Here is a 26,240-nt window from a genome sequence, read left to right on the forward strand (position 1 = left end):
GGCGTTACCGTACGTATCGGTAAGTACTCTTCAGAATGAACGCCGTACTTTCTAGGCAACTTCTCTGGCACATAGGTAATACACCTCTGCGGAAGTGTAGGAAGATTGAATTCTCTAGGCTCATCGGCTAGCCACATGACGGCATACAGCGAGCCATGACACACTTTGAACTGAACACCTAGTATGTCCCTGGCTAAATCCACTGATGGCCGGTTTCACCAACCTTCGTTATCATTATAACGTCTCGTTCAATAATTTAATGACACGTTAGTCAGTTTTTGTGTTTCACCAAGTATCATTATTGCTAACGCATCTTTAAATTCATCGTTAATTTATTAGGACCTATTCGTCGCGTTAAAACAGTGACGATGCGTTAAGAAGTCAACAACATGGCGGACGTAATTATTCGGTGATGAAGTTCTTTATTTAGAACTTAAACTTAACGACGAACTTATATGTTGTAATAACACTCGGAATAATAATTTTGAAGATTTAAGTGATAAAGAATTCCACGAAAGCTACATATTAAGGAAATAAGTAGTAAGAATGATTATAGAATAAACTGAATACCGGTATACTGTATAGGTTAGAATACGACAGATAGAAATCACCCACTTAACGCCTCTTCAACAGATTCTTCTTGCTTTAAGATAACGTTGCGGGAAGTTTTGAAATAGTAATTGATGATATGAACGGGGTATCAAAAGCTGTATTGTCTAGATATGTGAATAAATTATCAGACGTACTATCAACATTACAATAGTCATTATTTCTATAGGCCTAATAAGCTTATAGCTAAATTTTCTGTTGTCACAGACAACATAGATTGTGTACATGTTCCAAACGTATATTCTGGCAGTAATATAGCCAAAAGATTCTGCAATAGAAGATCCTGTTTTTCATTCAATATTCAAACAATTGCATAGGCCTATGTAAAGCTCCGCATAGAAAAATTGTGGCTAAACTAGCGCTGAGGTAGTTTCCTTCGTACTTTGCTTATACACCTTGCACATACGAATCTGTGACAGGTTACGTTTGATTAGTTTAGGTTTTTGTTATGCCTTGCATATACGATCAACTGCATTACCATAAAATATCACTTATAAATTCAACGATTTTCTCTTCTGAAACCAGCAGAACTACCTCAGCGCTAGTTTATTGAAATTGTAATAGGTTAGAATACGACAGATAGGAATCACCCACTTAACGCCTCTCCAACAGATTCTTCTCGGTTTAAGATAATGTAACGGTCTACACGGATAGCACAACATTCCAAAGGAGGATGCCTTTTAAATGAAAAGGGTGCAAAGAGATTTTCTTTTAGGAGACAATGGATACCCCTTAAAATCCAATTTAAAGACACCTCTCCTGAATCCTGCCACACAAGCATGGCAAAATTGTTACAGGGTACTAATAAATTTGCATGAAATACAGTGGAAAAGTAGTATGCAATTTATGGAAGAGGCGATTTCCCGTCCTAAATTTAGGCCTAATATAACTGCTTAGAATGCTTTGTATATAATTAATTGTGGCATCAATTTTTAAGCTGTCGACCTTGTAGTCCGCTAAATTTTCTCAGATTTCCTTTAGAAGTTACAATTTAACTGCTCTACATTCCTACTATTTACATTTGGAAGCATTTGTCTTTTTTTTTTAATTGCGGTGTGACAACATACTGTATTTAGGAAGATGTTCTTAAAATTACTGCCTCTTACCCGTTTGCCTATGATTGTTTCCTCATGCCAAACAAAGTCAGCCATGATCATATGTAACCAATGAAATTCGCGATTTCGAAGCCATGGTCGTATGAAAAACAAAACATGCAAGATACAAGTACAAAATCCCCTCGTTAGTAAACGCCTGTTAATTTTAAAGATACGAGGCTTGGTGAAACCGTCAACTTTTAAAGATCCCGTTAAATTTAAACGATCCATTTGTTGACAAGTCGTTTGTGCTGATTTAAAGAAGCTTGGTGAAACCGGCCATGAGAAAAATAATAACTCACGTTGTAATTTTATTTAGAGCCTAGCTTCTCCCATGGATGAGCAAAACGTATGGCATTACATTACACGTTCTGTTTCTAGAGTTTGTCTCTTTTACACTTACGGACTTTTTATCCCCAGTCTTCTATTGGAGATAGTCCAAGCAGCAATAGTGTATATGTGGAAACTTTACAATGCTCTCATCTTTTCCCAAATTAAGTGTCAAACAGAATTTAAAAAAATGTGAAGCTCTTTTAAATTAATTTTAAGATGTTATTTTATAGATAAATTTTATAACCACGTCTCAAAATATTGTAAATCTGTATGTAATGTAAGGTTAACAAAAGTTTTACAAAATATCACCGGCATATAGGCCTAATAATACTTACTGGCCAAATCATTAGTAATATTGTGAAGACTGATTATTGCAGGACCTTAATTTTCAAACTATATCGTAATATATTCGTCCACCAATAACAGGAGGTCTTTTACAAGAGCTGAAAAATTCGCTCAGGAAGACCAACTGACTCTTTCTCCTGTCTTGCCTTTAAGTTGTGACAAAAAACGATCTCTGAGTGTTCATTTCCAAGGAGCCAGAGAAATATTAAAATATCACGTTGTCTTACTTCTCCATTTCGTAAAGGATGAAACCGCGCTACTTCGCGAAGCGATTCGTGAAAATGTCTTGTAGTAAAAATTCCATACATAATTGATTTTTACCCGCAAAAAAATTATCTTCTTTGCTTATCTCATAATGGCTGGAGATATTTTAATTTTGAGCAACAATTCATGTTGTTATCTCTAAGTCCTTAGAGATTTGTCTAAAGACGTTTTAATAGTAATAAAAAAACATTTCAAGACATTCTGTGCACCAGGAACTTAAAAATGGTGTCACATCAGTTAACAAGTACATAAATGAGGATTATTTTTTTTTGCAACATATCTTTCGCATATCAAAGTATATTTCAAAACAATTTTATTGTTTATGCTCGACCATGCCGAAATGTAGTAATTATACACCTGGTAGCAGTCCTTTAATGCATGTCATTGAAGTACACCTATTCATTAAAGTTCAGGTTTTCGATTATTCTCGGATATGCAATCGAAAGACAACGAGGGAAACGTCACGGAGGCTGGAAATCCAATACTGTCGCAGAAGGTTATGTTCTGTTACTATAATAATTAGCGTCAATTGTAAATAATATTCAAATAAATTCAATTTGCCATCTCGTTTTTCAATTCCAAATCAATTTCCAGGTTATATCATGTCATTCTTTACATTACATCAAGGTCAACGACATTATTTTTCCTCGGAAAAAATCAATACTTTCGCGTCTGCGCACATCTCACAATACACGAGCTATCCACAAGGTCACTTCCGATCTTCAGTCACATACAAATAAAATGAATACTTCTGAATAATTTCAAGTTAGAAATATGGTCGAGCATAAAAAGTCGTATGAAACTTGGCTATAATGGTAATTAAGACGCTCGTATGAAAATTATGAAACTCGCTTGCGCTCGTTTCATAAGCAAACATACTCGCGTCTTAATTACTATCATTATAGGCTCGTTGCATAATGTACTATTAATACATTGGTTTTACACCATATTAAAACTGTCCTCCCTTCTTAAAATCACATTTTGCTCCATACTTCATATTTCTAAAAGCGCTCCACATCAAATTGGACACGTATTATAGCAGTTACTTCCAAGTTGTCTTCTTGAAGAGGTCACACGACAATGTCATGTCTGCCTCATCTAAGATCCCATATTGATGTTGATAATCTCTCGAAGCACTCTTACAATATTCATTAGTTGTAATTGCATATCCAACCAGTTCTCGCGGCCGTGATCGTGTGCAGGGGGCCGTGTGATGGACGGGTTCACAAGTGGCTGCATCGGCGGTGACAGCTGAAGTCGCTCTGAATCGACGCTGATGTGGGTTTTGTTTGGGGCAACGAATGCGATGAGAGAAGATGTTATGGGACCAATTTCATCGCCATTCATCTCCAGTTGGTCGGAAATTTTAATAAGGCGCTGGAAATATAAATCAAAAAGAGGGGGACCGCAGGACAAGGGGTTATTAGTGCGTGACGTGTGATTCCGGACGAGCGGTGACAACTCTGCTCCCTACCAAAGCAGCTCCAACTATGCGCGTTGCCACCACGCATCCTAGTGCGTGACTGACGTCACAATCAGTTTCAATGGACATTGCAGGATTGTCAGCACGAAAATAATTAAAAGCATGAGAAGTTATGAATTATTATATAGACTGTCGCTATGTAAATTTCGTGGACATGAGTTCGATTCCCATGGACAAGTGGAGATTTGCAACCCTTACATTATGTGTCTCTTGATTGCTTTGCCTCAAGCACCATGTTGACTACGGGACCCGCACTCCTACTTGTGAAAGGGTGGTGGTGGTGGTGGTGGTGGTAGTATGATAGTAGTAGTAGTAGTAGTAGTAGTAGTAGTAGTAGTAACAATAATACTAGTATCGGTAGCAATAGTAGGCCTAGTAGTAGCATCAGTAATAGTATCAGTAGTACTAGCAACAGTAGCAGTAGTAACACCATCAGTAATAGTATCAGTAGTACTAGCAACAGTAGCAGTAGTGATAGCATCAGTAATAGTATCAGTAGTGCTAGCAACAGTAGCAGTAGTAATAGCATCAGTAATAGTATCAGTAGTACTAGCAACAGTAGCAGTAGTAGTAGCATCAGTAATAGTATCAGTAGTGCTAGCAACAGTAGCAGTAGTAGTAGCATCAGTAATAGTATCAGTAGTGCTAGCAACAGTAGCAGTAGTAGTAGCATCAGTAATAGTATCAGTAGTACTAGCAACAGTAGCAGTAGTAATAGCATCAGTAATAGTATCAGTAGTACTAGCAACAGTAGCAGTAGTAATAGCATCAGTAATAGTATCAGTAGTACTAGCAACAGTAGCAGTAGTAACACCATCAGTAATAGTATCAGTAGTACTAGCAACAGTAGCAGTAGTAATAGCATCAGTAATAGTATCAGTAGTACTAGCAACAGTAGCAGTAGTAATAGCATCAGTAATAGTATCAGTAGTACTAGCAACAGTAGCAGTAGTAGTAGCATCAGTAATACTATCAGTAGTACTAGCAACAGTAGCAGTAGTAATAGCATCAGTAATAGTGTCAGTAGTACTAGCAACAGTAGCAGTAGTCGTAGCATCAGTAATAGTGTCAGTAGTGCTAGCAACAGTAGCAGTAGTAGTAGCATCAGTAATAGTATCAGTAGTACTAGCAACAGTAGCAGTAGTAGTAGCATCAGTAATAGTATCAGTAGTACTAGCAACAGTAGCAGTAGTAGTAGCATCAGTAATAGTATCAGTAGTACTAGCAACAGTAGCAGTAGTAGTAGCATCAGTAATAGTGTCAGTAGTACTAGCAACAGTAGCAGTAGTCGTAGCATCAGTAATAGTGTCAGTAGTGCTAGCAACAGTAGCAGTAGTAGTAGCATCAGTAATAGTATCAGTAGTACTAGCAACAGTAGCAGTAGTAGTAGCATCAGTAATAGTATCAGTAGTACTAGCAACAGTAGCAGTAGTAGTAGCATCAGTAATAGTATCAGTAGTGCTAGCAACAGTAGCAGTAGTAGTAGCATCAGTAATAGTATCAGTAGTGCTAGCAACAGTAGCAGTAGTAGTAGCATCAGTAATAGTATCAGTAGTGCTAGCAACAGTAGCAGTAGTAGTAGCATCAGTAATAGTATCAGTAGTACTAGCAACAGTAGCAGTAGTAGTAGCATCAGTAATAGTATCAGTAGTACTAGCAACAGTAGCAGTAGTAGTAGCATCAGTAATAGTATCAGTAGTACTAGCAACAGTAGCAGTAGTAGTAGCATCAGTAATAGTATCAGTAGTACTAGCAACAGTAGCAGTAGTAGTAGCATCAGTAATAGTATCAGTAGTACTAGCAACAGTAGCAGTAGTAGTAGCATCAGTAATAGTATCAGTAGTACTAGCAACAGTAGCAGTAGGTGTAGCATCAGTAATAGTATCTGTAGTACTAGCAACAGTAGCAGTAGTAGTAGCATCAGTAATAGTGTCAGTAGTACTAGCAACAGTAGCAGTAGTAGTAGCATCAGTAATAGTATCAGTAGTACTAGGAACAGTAGCAGTAGTAGTAGCATCAGTAATAGTATCAGTAGTACTAGCAACAGTAGCAGTAGTAGTAGCATCAGTAATAGTATCAGTAGTACTAGCAACAGTAGCAGTAGTAGTAGCATCAGTAATAGTGTCAGTAGTACTAGCAACAGTAGCAGTAGTAGTAGCATCAGTAATAGTATCAGTAGTGCTAGCAACAGTAGCAGTAGTAGTAGCATCAGTAATAGTATCAGTAGTACTAGCAACAGTAGCAGTAGTAGTAGCATCAGTAATAGTGTCAGTAGTACTAGCAACAGTAGCAGTAGTAGTAGCATCAGTAATAGTATCAGTAGTACTAGCAACAGTAGCAGTAGTAGTAGCATCAGTAATAGTATCAGTAGTACTAGCAACAGTAGCAGTAGTAGTAGTAGTAGTAGCAGTAGTAACAGTAATAATAGCAGTAGTACTAGCAATAGTGGCACTAGCAGTGGTAGTAGCAGCAGTAAGGTGCAAAGTTGGAATCTATTCAATAAAACAGTATTAAATCATATAGCACTTTTGGACAGATGTACAATCCCATTTTGAAACATAAGTACGTAGGCCTATGTGTTTGTTGCCTATTAGAAATTTCTTTCTTTTTGTTATTAGTTCTGGTATATTTGGATCTCAAATTTTGAGTATTATTTTTTTCAATTTGAAGCACTGAAACCCGATGTTTTTATTTTTATTTTATAACTATTCTCTGTTATAATTCCCGTTTTAAGAGGTGCAATGTATTGAATATGACATTTGTATAATCGAAAGTCAAGGTTATCTTCCTCAATATAATAATGCCTTAATTTCGTTCTGGATCCAAATGTTAGTACATTGGTTCAGGTTATATTGTTATATCTTAGAATGTTTATTAGGATTTATATTAACATGATCGGGTTTAAAATTATCTCTTAAACATGTTTATTAATTCATACTTTTTGTCGATTGTTTCGATATTTTATCTCAAATTGTAATATTAACTAACTTTTCCGCACTTCAATAATTCATAATTGACATGAATATATCTATTTATCCTATAATATATTATAGCAGTGTCTTCATTCATTCATTCATAAAATATAAGATTGAATATATACAATAAAACAGAATACTCATAGAATGTGTTTTAATACTCTTTTATTGGCTAGATTCCAATTTTATAATTTATGAATGAATGAAAACACTGTTGTAATATATTGATCAAAAGCTAGAGTAATATCAGTTATAGTAGCAGTAGCAAAAGTAGTAGTAGTAGTAGTATTAGTAGCTAGCAATAGTAGTAACAGTTCCAATAGTAGCAATAGTACTAGAAGTAGTAATAATATCAGTTATAGTAGCAGTAGTACTAGCAATACTGACAATATCAGCAGTAGAAGTAGCAGTAACAGCAGTAACAATAATATTACTGGTAGTAGTTGTAATAATACCAACGGCGGCAGCAGCAGCTGTAGCAGGAGTAAAGGAGTAAAGTAAAATTATATCAGAAATGATTACATTAACACACCTGGGCGGACAACCCAAAAAGATCCAGGGCCGACCAGCCGAATGCTGACCTCATGTTCACGACAGAGTTGAACGATCACTGAACTAATATGCTTGCAGGGGTTAGCACGATTACTCCTCTGCAGCTACTTAAACCGTATTTTCTGTGTCTTTTCAATAACATTTCAAGGAACTAAACTACAAATTGTAGGCCTAATATTATTCCCAGTACAATGAAGGAACCGAACTGTAAAAGGCATGGGAAATCATGTCGCACCTCCATGACACTTTTTATTAGTTAATGCTATGCAATCCACCGCTGTGGAGTAACGGTCAGCATGCCTAACTGTGAACGAGCGGGCCCAGGTTTCAAATCCTGGTTGAGACAAATTACCAGGTCGAGATTTTTTCCTGGATTTTCTCTCAACCTATCAAAACCAATGCTGGGTACCAGAGACAGGCAAACTGTCGATCAGGCTTGCCCATGACTGGTTACGTCCGTGAGCGGGCTTGCGCTTCGTATCGTTCGCCCGCCTGCAACCTTCCCTCTCAAGCAGGCAGGCAGTGTGATTGCACGTGACTCCCAAACAGTCCTAAGAGTGACCCGAAAGGACTGTTGGGTTCCGCCGACCTGCGTCAGACTGCTGCTTTCAGATGCATGATAAATATGAACCAAGTCATTCAAATCTGACAAGAAGCCTATAGATATACCTACACAAACTACTGAAAACTTAATTTGTTGTCTTCTGAAACGTACCGTTAATAAAGACAAAGAAAACTATTTCTCGTCAACATAATATCCATTAAATGCCAACAGTTATTATAAATTACTTGCACTTTCCTTTTCATCGTAGTAATATAAATTCAATGCAAATCATTCAAACTTTGAGCTTCATAAATAAAAAGAAATCTGTCCCTCAGGATTTAAATAGCAAATCAATATTCTGAAGAACGAAAAACTTTTATACACTTTACAGGTATTCATGAGGCTTTTAATTGTTGATAAGGAAAAAGTTAAAATGAAATATTTTTCTATAATAGTTGTTGATATTCATAATAATTGTTACCAATATCTTTTCAACATATTTCCTTCCCTTCCCTTCCCTTCCCTTCCCTTCCCTTCCCTTCCCTTCCCTTCCCTTCCCTTCCCTTCCCTTCCCTTCCCTTCCCTTCCCTTCCCTTCCCTTCCCTTCCCTTCACTTCCTTTCCCTTCCCTTCCCTTCCCTTCCCTTCCCTTCCCTTCCCTTCCCTTCCCTTCCCTTCCCTTCCCTTCCCTTCCCTTCCCTTCCCTTCCCTTCTCAACTAGTCACAAGTTACGAAATGTTACTATTTTGTTGAGTCAGATGCACTTTGCAGGAATATGAAATGTATAATATTGTCTTATTACTTTATGAATTCTGTAGCGCAATAAATCGTAAAACTGTGTTTCTTTAATCAAGAAATATCTGCCGTGTTGGACCATAAGATAAATATTTTTTGAAGCGACTAAATAGCCAACGAACTTAGGTTTCAAACTAGTACTGTTTCATCTTAACCAGCGCAGACTGGCTTCCGTGAATGCAAGTCACTCTACCTTATAATACGAGCAAACAGGCAGGCTTTCTTGGGTCCCGCCTGGACTGAACCTATAAAACCCGGGCTCAATGGGTTCAGGCTAAAAGTTAACTTGCTTTGTAGCGTCACCGGAACCCAAGCCTGACGGCAACCGGGTACGGGCGTGAGTCTTATGTGATTTGCCGGTCTCTACTGGGTACCTATCGGCGTTGGGCCCTGGACTCATTTCGCCGGCATTATCGCCTTCATATCATTCAGGCGCTAAATAACTACAGCAGGTGATAAAGCGTCGTAAAATAACCCACTAAAAATACTATGCACTGTCGAAGTCTTTACCTCTGTCTTGTGTGGGAATGGAATTTTAAATGAAATTTGCAATGTCAAGTTTTGTAGCTTTGCCTCAGCTGTCAAAATAATAAGGCATATTAAAATGAACATCAAGAAGAGAGAGAAGAACTCCCCCATCAGTCATCACCGCGTCGAGCAGCAGACCTGCTGTAAACCGACAAGAAGCCGCGGCGCTGGTCGAGCTGACAGGTTCCAAGAAACAAGATGGCTGTGATCAGCTGATTATTTATTACACAGTTGCATTGTTGTACTTACTTCTATTGAGTGATAAATGCGGCACATCAAACGTTTCCACTCATTAATCATCGCCGCAGCACAGACGCTTTCTCCATTGTTTGCTTACGTAACCTAGCAACCGACATCCCTTTGTTCAGCCCTCGCATGCGTCCTGCCAACTTGCTCTCTGAACGCATCGCTGCTGTCTGTTTTTTCGATCGAATCTCTTGATTGAATTTTTTAGTTCCTGTGTTTTTCACATGTCTGCTTTTATATAAATAAATTACAGTATATTGAACTACAAGTTAATTAAACTATTTTATCTTAAAAATAAATAAAACTTACTTACTGACTTTTAAGAAACCCGGAGGTTCATTGCCGCCCTCACATAAGCCCGCCATTGGTCCCTATCCTGAGCAAGATTAATCCAGTCTCTACCATCATATCCCATCTCCCTCAAATCCATTTTAGTATTATCTTCCCATCTACGTCTCGGTCTCCCTAAAGGTCTTTTTCCCTCTTGCCTCCCAACTAACACTCTATATGCATTTCTGGATTCGCCCATACGTGCTACATGCCCTGCCCATCTCAAACGTCTGGATTTTATGTTCCTAATTATGTCAGGTGAAGGATACAATGCGTGCAGTTCTGTGTTGTGTAACTTTCTCCATTCTCCTGTAACTTCATCCCTCTTAGCCCCAAATATTTTCCTGAGAACTTTATTCTCAAAAACCCTTAATCTCTGTTCCTCTCTCAAAGTGAGAGTCCAAGTTCACAGCCATACAGAACAACCGGTAATATATGCCTAACTGTTTTATAAATTCTAACTTTCAGATTTTTTGACAGCAGACTGGATGACAAAAGCTTCTCAACCGAATAATAACTGGCATTTCTCATGTTTATTTTGCGTTTAATTTCCTCCCGAGTGTCATTTATATTTGTTACTGTTGCTCCAAGATATTTGAATTTTTCCACCTCTTCGAACTTTCATAGTTTCATTTCGTGCAATATTCTGATTACGAGACATAATCATATACTTAGTCTTTTCGGCATTTACTTCCAACCCTATCGCTTTACTTGCTTCAAGTAGAATATCCGTGTTTTCCCTAATCGTTTGTGGATTTTCTTCTAACATATTCACGTTATCCGCATAAACAAGAAGCTGATGTAACCCGTTCAATTCCAAACGTTCTGTGTTATCCTGAACTTTCCTAATGGCATATTCTAGAGCGAAGTTAAAAAGTAAAAATGAAACTTAACATTACTTAAAAGTTGTTTACATTTATTCTGTGTTTTGGATGAATTCTGTTTCTATACCAATGCAGCACTACAAATGAACTGAGCCGGGACTGATACATACCAGGGCATTCGATAAGTAGGTCCAATGCTGTAAATCAGTGACCATTGAAATCCTGTAGTACGTAATACAGCAGTAATTATTTTATAAATATGCAATATTGAAAGTTTCGAAGCAAACAAATATTTTGTAAATACAGTGACTGATTCTCATTATTAGACACACAAAAACACATCCAAATGAAATTCTATACACACAACTAAATTTCAGTACAAATACACTCTTTGACTCCACAATACGCTATCACCCAAGAAAATACTAGTGGAAACACTAGTAATGTCCCACTTCGATTATTGTGATTCTCTACTGACTGACCTCAATGTCAACCAGTCGCAAAAATTACAACGTTTTCATAATTCTTGTGTTCGCTTCGTCTGCGATGTCCGACGCGCTGACCACATTACCCCATCCTTCCAAACTCTAAACTGGCCAAGGCTTAACGAACGTAGAAATTTTCACTCTCTTGTTCTCCTTTTCCAAGTCCTTCACACTTCTACACCTACCTACCTTGCCGCTCGTTTCAGTTACCTGTCATCATATCATAATCTCTTCACACGCACGCAACATAGCCGCATACTAGCCATACCAACACATAAGACATCATCGTATTCATCATCATACACAATCTCGCTCTCGCGCTTGTGGAATACCCTACCCAGTGACATCACAGACTGTCGGAATTTAGTAGCATTCAAAAGCAAGCTTATTAAGCATTTTCTTACTGCGTAGAGTAGGTTTAATTTGTACTTAATCAATGAAAGAAATGCTTCTCTCTTCTTAACTTTTACAGTGAACTGTCTAGCTTTTATTAATCAGTTAATCTTTCAGTACTTTGATTTTTAAAATTGGAGATTTATCCTTCGAAGAGGTGGAAAAATTCAAATATCTTGGAGCAACAGTAACAAATATAAATGACACTCGGGAGGAAATTAAACGCAGAATAAATATGGGATGCGTCTTATTATTCGGTTGAGAAGCTCTTATCATCCAGTCTGCTGTCCAAAAATCTGAAAGTTAGAATTTATAAAACAGTTATATTACCGGTTCTTCTGTATGGTTGTGAAACTTGGACTCTGATTCTGAGAGAGGAACATAGGTTAAGGGTGTTTGAGAATAAGGTGCTTAGGAAAATATTTGGGGCTAAGCGGGATGAAGTTACAGGAGAATGGAGAAAGTTACACAACACAGAACTGCACGCATTGTATTCTTCACATGACATAATTAGAAACTTAAAATCCAGACGTTTGAGATGGGCAGGGCATGTAGCACGTATGGGCGAATCCAGAAATGCATATAGAGTGTTAGTTGGGAAACCGGAGGGAAAAAGACCTTTAGGGAGGCCGAGACGTAGTTGGGAGGATAATATTAAAATGGATTTGAGGGAGGTGGGGTATGATGATAGAGACTGGATTAATCTTGCACAGGATAGGGACCGATGGCGGGCTTATGTGAGGGCGGCAATGAACCTTCGGGTTCCTTAAAAGCCATTAGTAAATAAGTAAGTACTTTGATTTTTATTGTATCTGTAAATTTAATATTAATTATAATTATAATTGTAATTGTATTCTTAATATTGTAGTTGTAATCCCCTGGCAGAGGGGAAGAGAAGGCCTGATGGCCTTATCTCTACCAGATTAAATAAATAAATAAATAAATAAATAAATAAATAAATAAATAAATAATACAGGGTACAAACACACCCCCACAGGAAAAACAAACAAAAAGCACCAAGACCAGCAACAACCAGTTCTGAAGTTGGCCAATTACTATAAGTGATGTAATAATGCATTTCGTATGCTGCACATCATATTAAACTCATCATTATTTTCAAGGATAGTTTTCATATTTATTTTAACAACTGTTGGGGTTTTAATTGATAGGTCTATACATATATACTTGAACGATACTATTCTTCCACATATCTCACGGCTTGTCTGAACTACAGCAGAATGACAATTTTATTATAGCTAATTCAATTGTTTGTAGGAATACTGCAAAAATACCAACATTATGCATATTAGACTCAGGTTTTGCAGAAGATGATTTATCTTCATCGCTGTATTTGCCATGTAAACAGAGATGTTCCGCTTATTTTTTTCATAGCACTCACTCACTTACTTACAAATGGCTTTTAAGGATCCTCGAGGTTCATTGCCGCCCTCACATAACCCCCGCCATTGGTCCCTATCCTGTGCAAGATTAATCCAGTCTCTATCATCGTGTGGTAGATGAAAGAAACTCACTGTCCGATATTACCCGATGTCCGATACTACCCGACTCTCTCCTACACTGGCCCAACTTATTGACAAACATGGAGAGTTTAATATTCCAACACACATAACTTATCTTTGTAAGAGGCTTCGTAAAACAATTTATAAATTCGTTAATCTTCGATGCTACTTACCCATTAGAGTTCTACGAAATGTTTATTTGGCCATTATTCAGTCTATCATTCAATATGGTATAATTGTTTGGGGTGGAAGTACAAAAATTAATCTTAGTCCGTTAAATTTACTACAAAAACGAATAATTAAAATTTGTTTGAAGAAACGTTTCGATTATCCAACTAAATTAATTTATTCTGAATTTAATGTATTTAATATTGAACAAATTTATAAGTATACGCTGCTAAATTTTATCATAAAAATCGTAATAAGTTTGTATTACAGACACACAATTATGACACGAGATGAAATATTAATTCAACATTAGTAGAACCTAAATGTCTCACATCTGCTGGTCTAAAGCATAGCATAAATTTTGGCCCTCGGTTGTACAATGCTTTAACTAAATTACACCAGAACTTCTAACATGTAACCCACTAACATATAACAAGAAAATTAGAAACGAGTTAATATCTTCAATTTGATTAAATGAATTTATAGCCTATGTGTATGAATTAATCAACCTATATTATATTTGTATTCTATAATTTTGAAATATATATTAGTCCTACTTTTCACGTGCGATATTATTCTTCTCTAGTGTTAATATTATATTACTTAATTCCATTGCCGCTGTAATCATATTTTAGTTCCTATTTTATTTTACTTATTTATTTTTATTATTATTATTTTTTTATTTTAATATTATATCTGAACTGCGACCGAGCACGAGCGCTGCTCATTCGGTCTCAAATTTTGTTAATACTACTGGATCTTCTTTTTATATTGCTTGTATTATTTTATTTGTATTTCTCTTCTTTGTTTTGTAATTATATTCTTTATTCTGTATATTTAAATTTAAATAAATAAATAAATAAATAACATTTATTGATTTCCAAAAAGCATTTGATACTGTAAATAGATCAACACTTTGGAACATTTTAAAGAAAGAAGGGATACCTCAAAATTTAATTTATGCCATTCAAAGCATGTACAGAAACACAAAGATTACAATTAAAATTAATAACAAGATCAGTTTAACGACTAGGATAACAAATCAAGGCTTAAAACAAGGTTGTCCGCTGTCTCCTTGTTTATTTAATATATATATATATATATATATATATATATATATATATATATATATATACTGTAAATAGATCAACACTTTGGAACATTTTAAAGAAAGAAGGGATACCTCAAAATTTAATTTATGCCATTCAAAGCATGTACAGAAACACAAAGATTACAATTAAAATTAATAACAAGATCAGTTTAACGACTAGGATAACAAATCAAGGCTTAAAACAAGGTTGTCCGCTGTCTCCTTGTTTATTTAATATATATATATATATATACTGTAAATAGATCAACACTTTGGAACATTTTAAAGAAAGAAGGGATACCTCAAAATTTAATTTATGCCATTCAAAGCATGTACAGAAACACAAAGATTACAATTAAAATTAATAACAAGATCAGTTTAACGACTAGGATAACAAATCAAGGCTTAAAACAAGGTTGTCCGCTGTCTCCTTGTTTATTTAATATATATATATATATATATATATATATATATATATATACTGTAAATAGATCAACACTTTGGAACATTTTAAAGAAAGAAGGGATACCTCAAAATTTAATTTATGCCATTCAAAGCATGTACAGAAACACAAAGATTACAATTAAAATTAATAACAAGATCAGTTTAACGACTAGGATAACAAATCAAGGCTTAAAACAAGGTTGTCCGCTGTCTCCTTGTTTATTTAATATATATATATATATATATATATATATATATATATATATATACTGTAAATAGATCAACACTTTGGAACATTTTAAAGAAAGAAGGGATACCTCAAAATTTAATTTATGCCATTCAAAGCATGTACAGAAACACAAAGATTACAATTAAAATTAATAACAAGATCAGTTTAACGACTAGGATAACAAATCAAGGCTTAAAACAAGGTTGTCCGCTGTCTCCTTGTTTATTTAATATATATATATATATATATATATATATATATATATATATATATACTGTAAATAGATCAACACTTTGGAACATTTTAAAGAAAGAAGGGATACCTCAAAATTTAATTTATGCCATTCAAAGCATGTACAGAAACACAAAGATTACAATTAAAATTAATAACAAGATCAGTTTAACGACTAGGATAACAAATCAAGGCTTAAAACAAGGTTGTCCGCTGTCTCCTTGTTTATTTAATATATATATATATATATATATATATATATATATATATATATATATATATATATATATTAATGCACTTATTAAGGACTGGGAAATTGATTTCGCCACACATTTTATGATCGATAATAAATCCCTTAACACTCTGCTCTACGCAGATGATGTAATTATATTAGCTAACACCGAAGACAACTTACAAATGACAATGCATAAGTTATATCAAAAAGCAAAAGAGTACAATTTAGAAATTTCTATACACAAAACAAAAACCATGGCCTTTATTGGTAAAAATTCTTCTTCTTCTTCTTCTTCTTCTTCTTCTTCTTCTTCTTGGTATGGGTAATTGCCCGTTCCGGCTTCAAAGGTCGCTCCATCTTTTCATCGGTCGTCCCTGATCTCTTCGTCCTTTTGGTTTATAATTTATTGCTTTCTTAGGAAGTCTGTAGTCGTCCATTCTCTCTACATGTAATTTCCAATCTTGTCTGTAATTGTCTATTTTATCAATAAGTGGGTATACTCCTAGTTCCTGCCTAATATCTTCATTTCTAATTCTATCTAATCTCGTGCATCCTTTTACTTTTCGCAAGAATCTCATCTCTGCCGCTTGTATTTTACTAACTTCAGGTTTTGTTGTAACCCAACTTTCACTTCCATATAAAAGAGTAGGGACTGCCATTACATTGTAGAACTTCAGTTTTGTTTCCTTTCTGCTTTTATTCTTCAAAGTTCTATTAATTGTGCCACATACTGTTTGGAATGATTGTAATTTTATTTTTATATCATTATCCTTTTTGTAACTTACATCACATCCCAGGTACTTAAAATTTGTTACTTGTTCTACCGCTTTATTATCTATTTCAATCTTAGATCTTACAGTATTTTTGCCTTGAAATGCCATTACATTTGTTTTTGTTGATATGTTAAAGTTATGCTTTTGGCATATTTTATTCAGTTCATATACTGCTTTTTGTAGTTTTGTTTCAGTATCTTGTACTACAATCATATCATCGGCAAAAACCAGAATATTAATTTTTATTCCTCTATCAATTAAAATTCCAGGATCTACTAAAATTTTCCATTGTCGAACAATTTCGTCAGCATAAATATTAAACAGTGTCGGTGATAAACTACACCCTTGTCTTAAGCTTATATTTGTTTCAATTTCTCGAGTTAAATGTTTTCCAGTATTTATGTGGAAATTTAATATAAGTTATCATCATCATCAATAGCTATCAGGGTTTAGGCCATTTGATCTGTTCCGTCTCAGGTGAAAAGCTGGTCTCTCCATTGCTTCTATAAGAACTAAAATAGTTATCAATAACTCTGGAGTAGAGCAAGTAAATGCTTTTACTTACCTTGGCTGTAATCTCTCCTATATTCATTCTCGAGATATAGATCATAAATTAGCCAAATTTCAACAGCTGCTAAGAACAATTAGAAATACACTGTTTACGAAGGTCCGACAAAACACAATTTTGAAATTCTACAAAACAATGGCCATTCCAACTTTGCTATATGGATCAGAAACTTGGACTCTAACAACTAGTCAACTGAAAAGAATAGAAGCAGCTGAGATGAGATTACTAAGACCGCTAGCAGGCTACACTCTCTGTGACCATAAATATAATGAAGACATCCGACAAGAACTAAATATCGCAGCCATTACAGAGACAATCCACAAGTATCGGAGCAACTGGCATGAGCATGTTCTACGGATGCCAAATGATACACTACCCAGGAGATTATTAAATTACAGACCCTTTGGATACAGAGATTGTGGACGCCCGAAGAAGCAATGGAGAGACCAGCTTTTCACCTGAGACGGAACAGGTCAAATGGCCTAAACCCTGATAGCTATTGATGATGATGATAACTTATATTAAATTTCCACATAACATATGAGTAACTTCCAGTAAAATATTACTGCATTTGTTACTATGATTACCAGCAAATTCTTTAAATATTGCATTCAACTTGTTGTGATTGGAGGATTTAACTTCTGTCACGTTGAAAGTGGCTCACTAAACTTTACAATCCACTGCGAACAGTAGCAAGTAGACTAATGAATGTGCATATTATTGTAATGTAGATCTAGTGACTGGAGTCATCCATCCTCAGTCGCGGATATACTGTGAGTTGTTTATATGAACGAACTATAGAATGCTAGTACAGTAGCGGTCTTACTAATAAAAACTCTATATACAAATGTTTAACTGTCTTATACTTATACAATGAGTAGCTCGTTTATAAGTCGTGTGTAAATTCCTTACTAATAATCACTACATACGTCGTGTATAACAGTATGACTGTTACACAGCTACGTCATAGTTTCGTCATTACTTCGTTACGAAAGGTAATAGAATATCTGAGGTTCTCTATTGCATCCGGTAGAGCGCTCTAGTGTGGCGTGTTAAATATCGATAGTGCAACTGGCTCTAATCGATTACCACACTACATTTTGGTCAAAGAGTACAAGCTACAGCAATATTATTCCAATTATTCTGTAGTCTTTGGTTTGTTCTTCTGTGGTTACCAGGCAACCATCATCATAAAATGGCAGTCGATATGGAACAGCTGTTAGAGGGGAGGCCATTTTTTCGCTATATACAACTCTTAAACAAGGGGTTTCGTGTATATAACTACTGCAAAGCAATTCCCATTGTATACTTACAGCCTGTTTATACATCCATCGCTTATTCACTGTTTATTAGTAACGTTTTCTGTCTCAACTCTGCATAAGTCTCGTATAAAAACTATACACGGTTTATTAGTAAGACTGTAGATGTATAAGCCTGGCTGCATTCAACCTCAAAGCAATGTTGTGGTACAAAGTTCCTAAGACTACTTTATAACCAGTTTTCCCCATCACACAGCTAGCACCACACTGACCCCAATGCGGCAAACTGACGAACTTCCATGGTGATAAACCTTGCAACATAGAAGTCTACCCCCTGCTAAAGGCAGGCATAGTTGTGTCAGTGAGTTTTGAACCTTTTACATTTGCTTCCACGCCATTACAAACATACAGATCTCGACTAGATATTGCAGTGAGGAGACAAAAGACAGACTCACCATTGGCAGGCAATGTAACGACGGCAATACAGCTGCTTGATCTGAAAGAGAAGAAAATAATATTATAACAGGCTGTATCATGAGGCAACGGAGCAATGATGAAGTGTGATGAAGAGGAATCAAAAGGAGAGGAAGGGAATTGAACTGGAAGGCAATAGAAATAGCGTCGAATGACAAAGACTAACTACGAGCATGAATATTATGTAGACAAGCCGTTTGGCATTGCAAATACGTAGACTAAGTGTAAGACTTACGTACGTCAAGTTGGACCTTCGTGTGAACTCCGAGGTAATTGGATCCGATATCTTTAGATTTCTCCCATTGGGGATACTAGCCAAAACTTAGTTTATGTTACACCAGCAAAGAACTGTTCCAATGGAGGTAAAAGCAAAACAAAGAAGATGTAAAACAAGGAAAGAATAATAAAGCAGGACAGAAAGGAACAAGGATTGAAATCAGGACAATGAAAGGATGCATTACCTATATTATATCATATAATATACTGCATAATAAAGTGTTAAGTCATGTCATATTACATTATATATTATTAGAAATACCTGCGTTTACAAGCCACAATAACATTAAATTTCATGTTTCAATACCACGCAAGTCAAAAAATCTAATGAAATAAATCTAAATAAAAATGTATACGCGGAATTTTAATTTAAAGCGTCCAAAGATCGACATTTATTAACAAAATATGAATTTAATGCTCAAACCCTATTTCAATAGCCTACAGAATTTGAATGTAATATTCAAACCCTGCTTCAATAGCCTACAGAATTTGAATGTAATATTCAAACCCTATTTCAATAGCCTACAGAATTTGAATGAAATATTCAAACCCTGCTTCAATAGCCTACAGAATTTGAATGTAATATTCAAACCCTGCTTCAATAACCTGCAGAATATGAATGTAATATTCAAACCCTGCTTCAATAGCCTACAGTATTTGAATGTAATATTCAAACCCTGCTTCAATAGCCTACAGAATTTGAATGTAATATTCAAACCCTGCTTCAATAGCCTACAGAATTTGAATGTAATATTCAAACCCTATTTCAATAGCCTACAGAATTTGAATGAAATATTCAAACCCTGCTTCAATAGCCTACAGAATTTGAATGTAATATTCAAACCCTACTTCAATAGCCTACAGAATTTGAATGTAATATTCAAACCCTGCTTCAATAGCCTACAGAATTTGAATGTAATATTCAAACCCTGCTTCAATAGCCTACAGAATTTGAATGTAATATTCAAACCCTGCTTCAATAGCCTACAGAATTTGAATGTAATATTCAAACCCTGCTTCAATAGCCTACAGAATTTGAATGTAATATTCAAACCTTATTTCAATAGCCTACAGAATTTGAATGTAATATTCAAACCCTGCTTCAATAGCCTACAGAATTTGAATGTAATATTCAAACCCTGCTTCAATAGCCTACAGAATTTGAATGTAATATTCAAACCCTATTTCAATAGCCTACAGAATTTGAATGTAATATTCAAACCCTGCTTCAATAGCCTACAGAATTTGAATGTAATATTCAAACCCTGCTTCAATAGCCTACAGAATTTGAATGTAATATTCAAACCCTGCTTCAATAGCCTACAGAATTTGAATGTAATATTCAAACCCTGCTTCAATAGCCTACAGAATTTGAATGTAATATTCAAACCCTATTTCAATAGCCTACAGAATTTGAATGTAATATTCAAACCCTGCTTCAATAGCCTACAGAATTTGAATGTAATATTCAAACCCTGCTTCAATAGCCTACAGAATTTGAATGTAATATTCAAACCATGCTTCAATAGCCTACAGAATTTGAATGTAATATTCAAACCCTGCTTCAATAGCCTACAGAATTTGAATGTAATATTCAAACCCTGCTTTAATAGCCTACAGAATTTGAATGTAATATTCAAATCCTGCTTCAATAGCCTACAGAATTTGAATGTATAATTCAAACCCTACTTCAATAGCCTACAGAATTTGAATGTAATATTCAAACCCTGCTTCAATAGCCTACAGAATTTGAATGTAATATTCAAACCCTGCTTCAATAGCCTACAGAATTTGAATGTAATATTCAAACCCTGCTTCAATAGCCTACAGAATTTGAATGTAATATTCAAACCCTGCTTCAATAGCCTACAGAATTTGAATGTAATATTCAAACCCTATTTCAATAGCCTACAGAATTTGAATGTAATATTCAAACCCTGCTTCAATAGCCTACAGAATTTGAATGTAATATTCAAACCCTGCTTCAATAGCCTACAGAATTTGAATGTAATATTCAAACCCTGCTTCAATAGCCTACAGAATTTGAATGTAATATTCAAACCCTGCTTCAATAGCCTACAGAATTTGAATGTAATATTCAATCCCTGCTTCAATAGCCTACAGAATTTGAATGTAATATTCAAACCCTGCTTTAATAGCCTACAGAATTTGAATGTAATATTCAAACCCTGCTTCAATAGCCTACAGAATTTGAATGTAATATTCAAACCCTGCTTCAATAGCCTACAGAATTTGAATGTAATATTCAAACCCTCCTTCAATAGGCTCAGAATTTTGAATCTAATATTCAAACCGGATTTCGAGCAACACTTTCTAAATATAAAGTACAAATAGCTAAAAGGTTTGTTGTATCTATTAGTTTATATTATTCTCACACAGGATGGGAGACTGTTACAAAAATATCTCTACACAACATGTGAGTGCCGAGTGCCGAGTGCCGACAGAAAACTGTAAGTAAGCTTATTGTTACAATGGGCAAAGAATCTTGATGATACAGATTTCTACTGTAGTCTTTGTAGGAATAGTTATTGCATTTTGCACGACTACAGTAAAAAGTTACCACTTTTTTAAATGTGAAACAAAACAGATTTTTTTTTTTTTTGCGAAATAACACAGAAATGAAGCAAATATTCCACTTATAACACCGAATTTATGTTTTTGTGTGAAACAACACCGAAGTTAAATAAATTTTGTACCAAAATTCAAGATAGGCCTATTTATTCGCGCAAAATAAGATCCCTATATTATATTACACAGTTGTGTCCTATTGGTAAAAACCCGTTGACCGCTGCGATGTGGAGTCGCGTCCCCTACCTGCTTATGCAGATGCGCTCTTCTCCGTTTCTTTTTGTGCCGGCGAGTGTTCTTTGTGTGTCAGGAAACAATAGCGGTCTGCACACAAAGGGATGCTTGCAGCCCCTCGCAGCGCTACCCTGTGGGGGACAGGTTTACTTTCGATACAAGCAATAATTCAGTGATGTGCCATTTTATGTGGATTCCAAGTGGATGAAAAGGACCTCGCTCCGCCTTTCATACGGCACGTTTTGACAGATAAGCATCTTTCAATGGCCTGAGTGCACAACATGCCGATAGGGTGGGTGAAAATCGTCTCTCGAGATGCAGGAAGTGCAGGCTGATCAAGTGGCCTAAGCACGCGTTATCAAATGAATATATCCGTGCTATGAACGGAGAGAACATCGAAATTGCTCAAAAATGGAGCTCTTGGTCAGACATTATATTTGATAGATCAATAACACTAAGATTTTAATCCTTCACTATTTTTAACACTTGTAGATTTTGAAACGTCTTTTGACACAGTCAGCCGCCGTGGTCTTCATCATTATGTGGCCGCATTGAACTCATGACACTTTTCAAAATCTGAATCACACAACTATAGTCCGGGTCAGCTTACTTAATACCTAAAGGTGAAACCTAACCGCTTTCCCTCCTATATAATATAAAATAAATTTAGCTTCCCTTATGAAAAGGTTGCCAGATTTGACAAAGCGTATTACATATAATTTGGAAACACGCCTAAAAGGTAAAATGATATACATTTGAAACGGTTAGGGAATCGGATATACAAAATATCAGAAAAATTTACACCTAGGTAGCGTTTGTGCTCATTTACAGTTACAGTAAGAAAGGGGGAAAAAATATCATCAGATATACCGCGAGAAAAATAATAGTATGGATTTATTGGGATTGATATCTAAACCAATCAACAGCCATCTGTTAAGATAACTTGAAATTTCCATTATCACTCCCATACAAGTGATTTCTCAATATCTGAACCGATCCTTTGAGGGCACTAATGGCTATTTCCTTCACAATGCTGTGTGTTAGGCCCAGGTTTTTACATTTGTTGGCAAAGAAGGAGGGTATGGTACCTCGTGCTCACAACGTCAGACCTATTACATCAATGTGGGACAGGCTATATTTATCTTTATAGAACGGGATTGTTGGTTCATAGATACATTATGCTAGTGCATTATGGTGCGTTTCTAGTTTGCAGGTTGAATTTTCTTTTGCCAACTTCGTTTCGAAAATACAACTGATAGTGATTTTCTAACTGTTATGTTGGCAGCAGTGACAGCAGTTGTCGGTAATGCAAATTCTGGAAATTCAAATTGTTCCAGATTTCTGAGCTGATTACTGGAAGCTAGTGAATTTGGACATACCTATTACTAATTAATTAATATCAGTTTTAATATTAATGCCGTACGTAATAGTTATTTTGTGTGTTGCGTTGTGGTTACACTTCAAGATCATAGTCAGATAAATGTAAATAAATATAACATACTTGGTGTGATACATGCACTTGGGTGATCGATAGAAATACAATCTCACATTTAATTCCTTTAGTGTTTAGATTCGTATTACAATAAATAATGTCAAGGAGAGGAAATAGCATGGCAGTGACTGCTCCAGAAAGAAAGCGTGTACCGTTCAGAGTACGCTTCAGGAATCTATAGTTCATACGTGCAATGATGAACTGAAGAAAGAAGATAATGAAGAAGGAATTATGTGCACGGAGGCAGCAATTATAACTGGAATAGCAAAATTATTAGCAGTGAGAATGCTTAAGCATACATTTCAAAGTGGCATTCGGTTTTCGGAGTTTGTACTAATCATTTTACTTGATCAAACACAATACGTTTTTAGGTTAGGTTTCGTAAATCGTAAACTGTTCTGTCAAAGCAAAGCCAGACAAAATATATTTTAATATTAGATCACACTAATCCTAATTACCAACATAATGTGCGAGAGGTCCAGGAGAAAAATATTCTCTTTCACAAATTATTGAACCATTTAGAAAAAAAATTCTCAACATAAACACTGTATGAGATGTGGTAAATAAGTAAATAAACAAGACATCGTTATTGTTAATAGCTATTATATTATTATTATTGTTATTATTAGACGATTATTATTATTATTATTTCATTATAGTGTCATTGTGATTTTACCCTTTTTGGTGATATCTAGTACGCCTATTAGTTGGCAACACTGAACAGACGGCCAAATTAGCCTTTTAGGCACCACCACCATAGACTGCAATATTCATCCGGACTCTCTTTCACTTATGTGAAGGAAGTCGTGACAGTTGTCACTCGAAGTTGTTTCAAATCGCTTCTGTCCCTCATGATCCAAAATTGTGTACCCTGCCCATCTACGCATGGATCTCATTGTACCAGTTATTATCTTTTGCCTATCTTGCATTATGATGGTACAGAATTCGTTCCCATTTACCAAACTTCGCTTTGATAAATGATATAGCTAGCTAGTATATATTTTCTTCTTGTAAGCTTTTAAACGAATGCACTTTAACGATATGATTTATAACACCAATGACCTCTGCATGCATGCGTGCGTGAGTGCGTGCGTGCGTGTAGGCCTATGTATTGATATACTGTGGGATATATTTACTGCCGTTCATATATTAGTCCTAGATATATAACCTACTTTGCCTGCCTGCCTGCTTATTTATTCATTTACTTATTTATTTACTTATTTACGTATTTATTTAGTTATTTATTTACTTATTATTTACTTATTTATTTATTTAATTATTTATTTACTTATTATTTATTTACTTACTTATTTACTTAGTTACTTATTTCCTTACCTACTTAGTTACTTATTTCCTTACTTACTTAGTTACTTATTTACTTATTTATTTATTTAGTTATTTACTTATTTATTTAGTTATTTACTTATTTATTTAGTTATTTACTTATTTATTTAGTTATTTACTTATGTATTTATTTATTTATTTATTCACTTATTTATTTACTTATTTATTTACTTACTTATTTATTTATTTATTTACTTACTTATTTATTTATTTACTTATTTACTTATTTATTTATTTACTTATTTACTTCTTTATTTTTTTACTTATTTATTAATTTTTTTAATTTTTATTTACTTATTTATTTATTTAATTGTTTATTTATTTACTTATTTATTTATTTATTTATTTATTTATTTATTTATTTATTTATTTATTTGTTTGTTTACTTATTTATTGATTTATTTACTTATTTATTTATTTACTTATTTACTTATTTATTTATTTACTTATTTACTTATTTATTTATTTACTTATTTATTTATTTACTTATTTACTTATTTATTTATTTACTTCTTTACTTCTTTATTTTTTTACTTATTTATTAATTTTTTAATTTTTATTTACTTATTTATTTACTTATTTATTTATTTATTTGTTTATTTATTTATTTGTTTGTTTGTTTACTTATTTATTTATTTACTTATTTACTTATTTATTTATTTACTTATTTACTTATTTATTTATTTACTTATTTACTTCTTTATTTCTTTATTTTTTTACTTATTTATTAATTTTTTTAATTTTTATTTACTTATTTATTTTCTTATTTATTTATTTATTTATTTGTTTATTTATTTATTTATTTATTTATTTATTTGTTTGTTTGTTTACTTATTTATTTATTTATTTATTTACTTATTTACTTATTTACTTATTTACTTCTTTATTTTTTTACTTATTTATTAATTTTTTTAATTTTTATTTACTTATTTATTTACTTATTTATTTATTTATTTGTTTATTTATTTATTTATTTGTTAGTTTGTTTACTTATTTATTTATTTATTTATTTATTTATTTATTTATTTATTTATTTATTTATTTACTTAATCTAATGGAGTTAAGGCTATCCGGTCTTCTCTGAGGCATCAACAGAGACAGAAATAAAAAGAAACTGAAGTAGAGAGAAGAAGTAAATAAGAAAGCGATATGTAGAATCCGTGTAAGTGCTGGAATGTTTCAGTACGTTGTGATTTCAAATTACTGTAGGTCACCGCTTGATGAGAGTCATCTTAGCATTATCATGAAACAAAGAACTTGGGTTATTGATGAATATCGTAACCAGTGTATAAATCCAGCATTCACTGCGCAAGCCACTAGTAATATCTTGAATGTAATAGGCCTATACAGACTATATGACGATATTCACTTTATTTATTTTTGTAATAATGTGAGGTATGTTGTGGGCTGTATCGGCGTGCTCCCGCTAAGAAGCAAAATGCGCGTAGAATATTACAGAAATTGATAACTGACATTTCTTTCCTAATAGATGGCAACCTAACCATTCCACGTTAG

General features: G+C 34.3%; 1 long non-coding RNA gene across 1 annotated transcript in view; it reads right to left on the reverse strand.

Moving 5' to 3' along the window:
• Positions 1–18,814, reverse strand: part of LOC138711673 (uncharacterized) — a 396,979-nt gene extending 378,165 nt beyond the window's left edge. Inside the window, exon 1 of the long non-coding RNA XR_011335419.1 lies at positions 18,772–18,814. This is a non-coding gene — a long non-coding RNA (uncharacterized lncRNA). The remainder of the gene's footprint in view (positions 1–18,771) is intronic.
• Between the last annotated feature and the right edge of the window lie 7,426 nt (positions 18,815–26,240).

The sequence above is a fragment of the Periplaneta americana genome, chromosome 13 (genome assembly GCF_040183065.1).
Source record: "Periplaneta americana isolate PAMFEO1 chromosome 13, P.americana_PAMFEO1_priV1, whole genome shotgun sequence".
NCBI lineage: Eukaryota > Metazoa > Arthropoda > Insecta > Blattodea > Blattidae > Periplaneta > Periplaneta americana.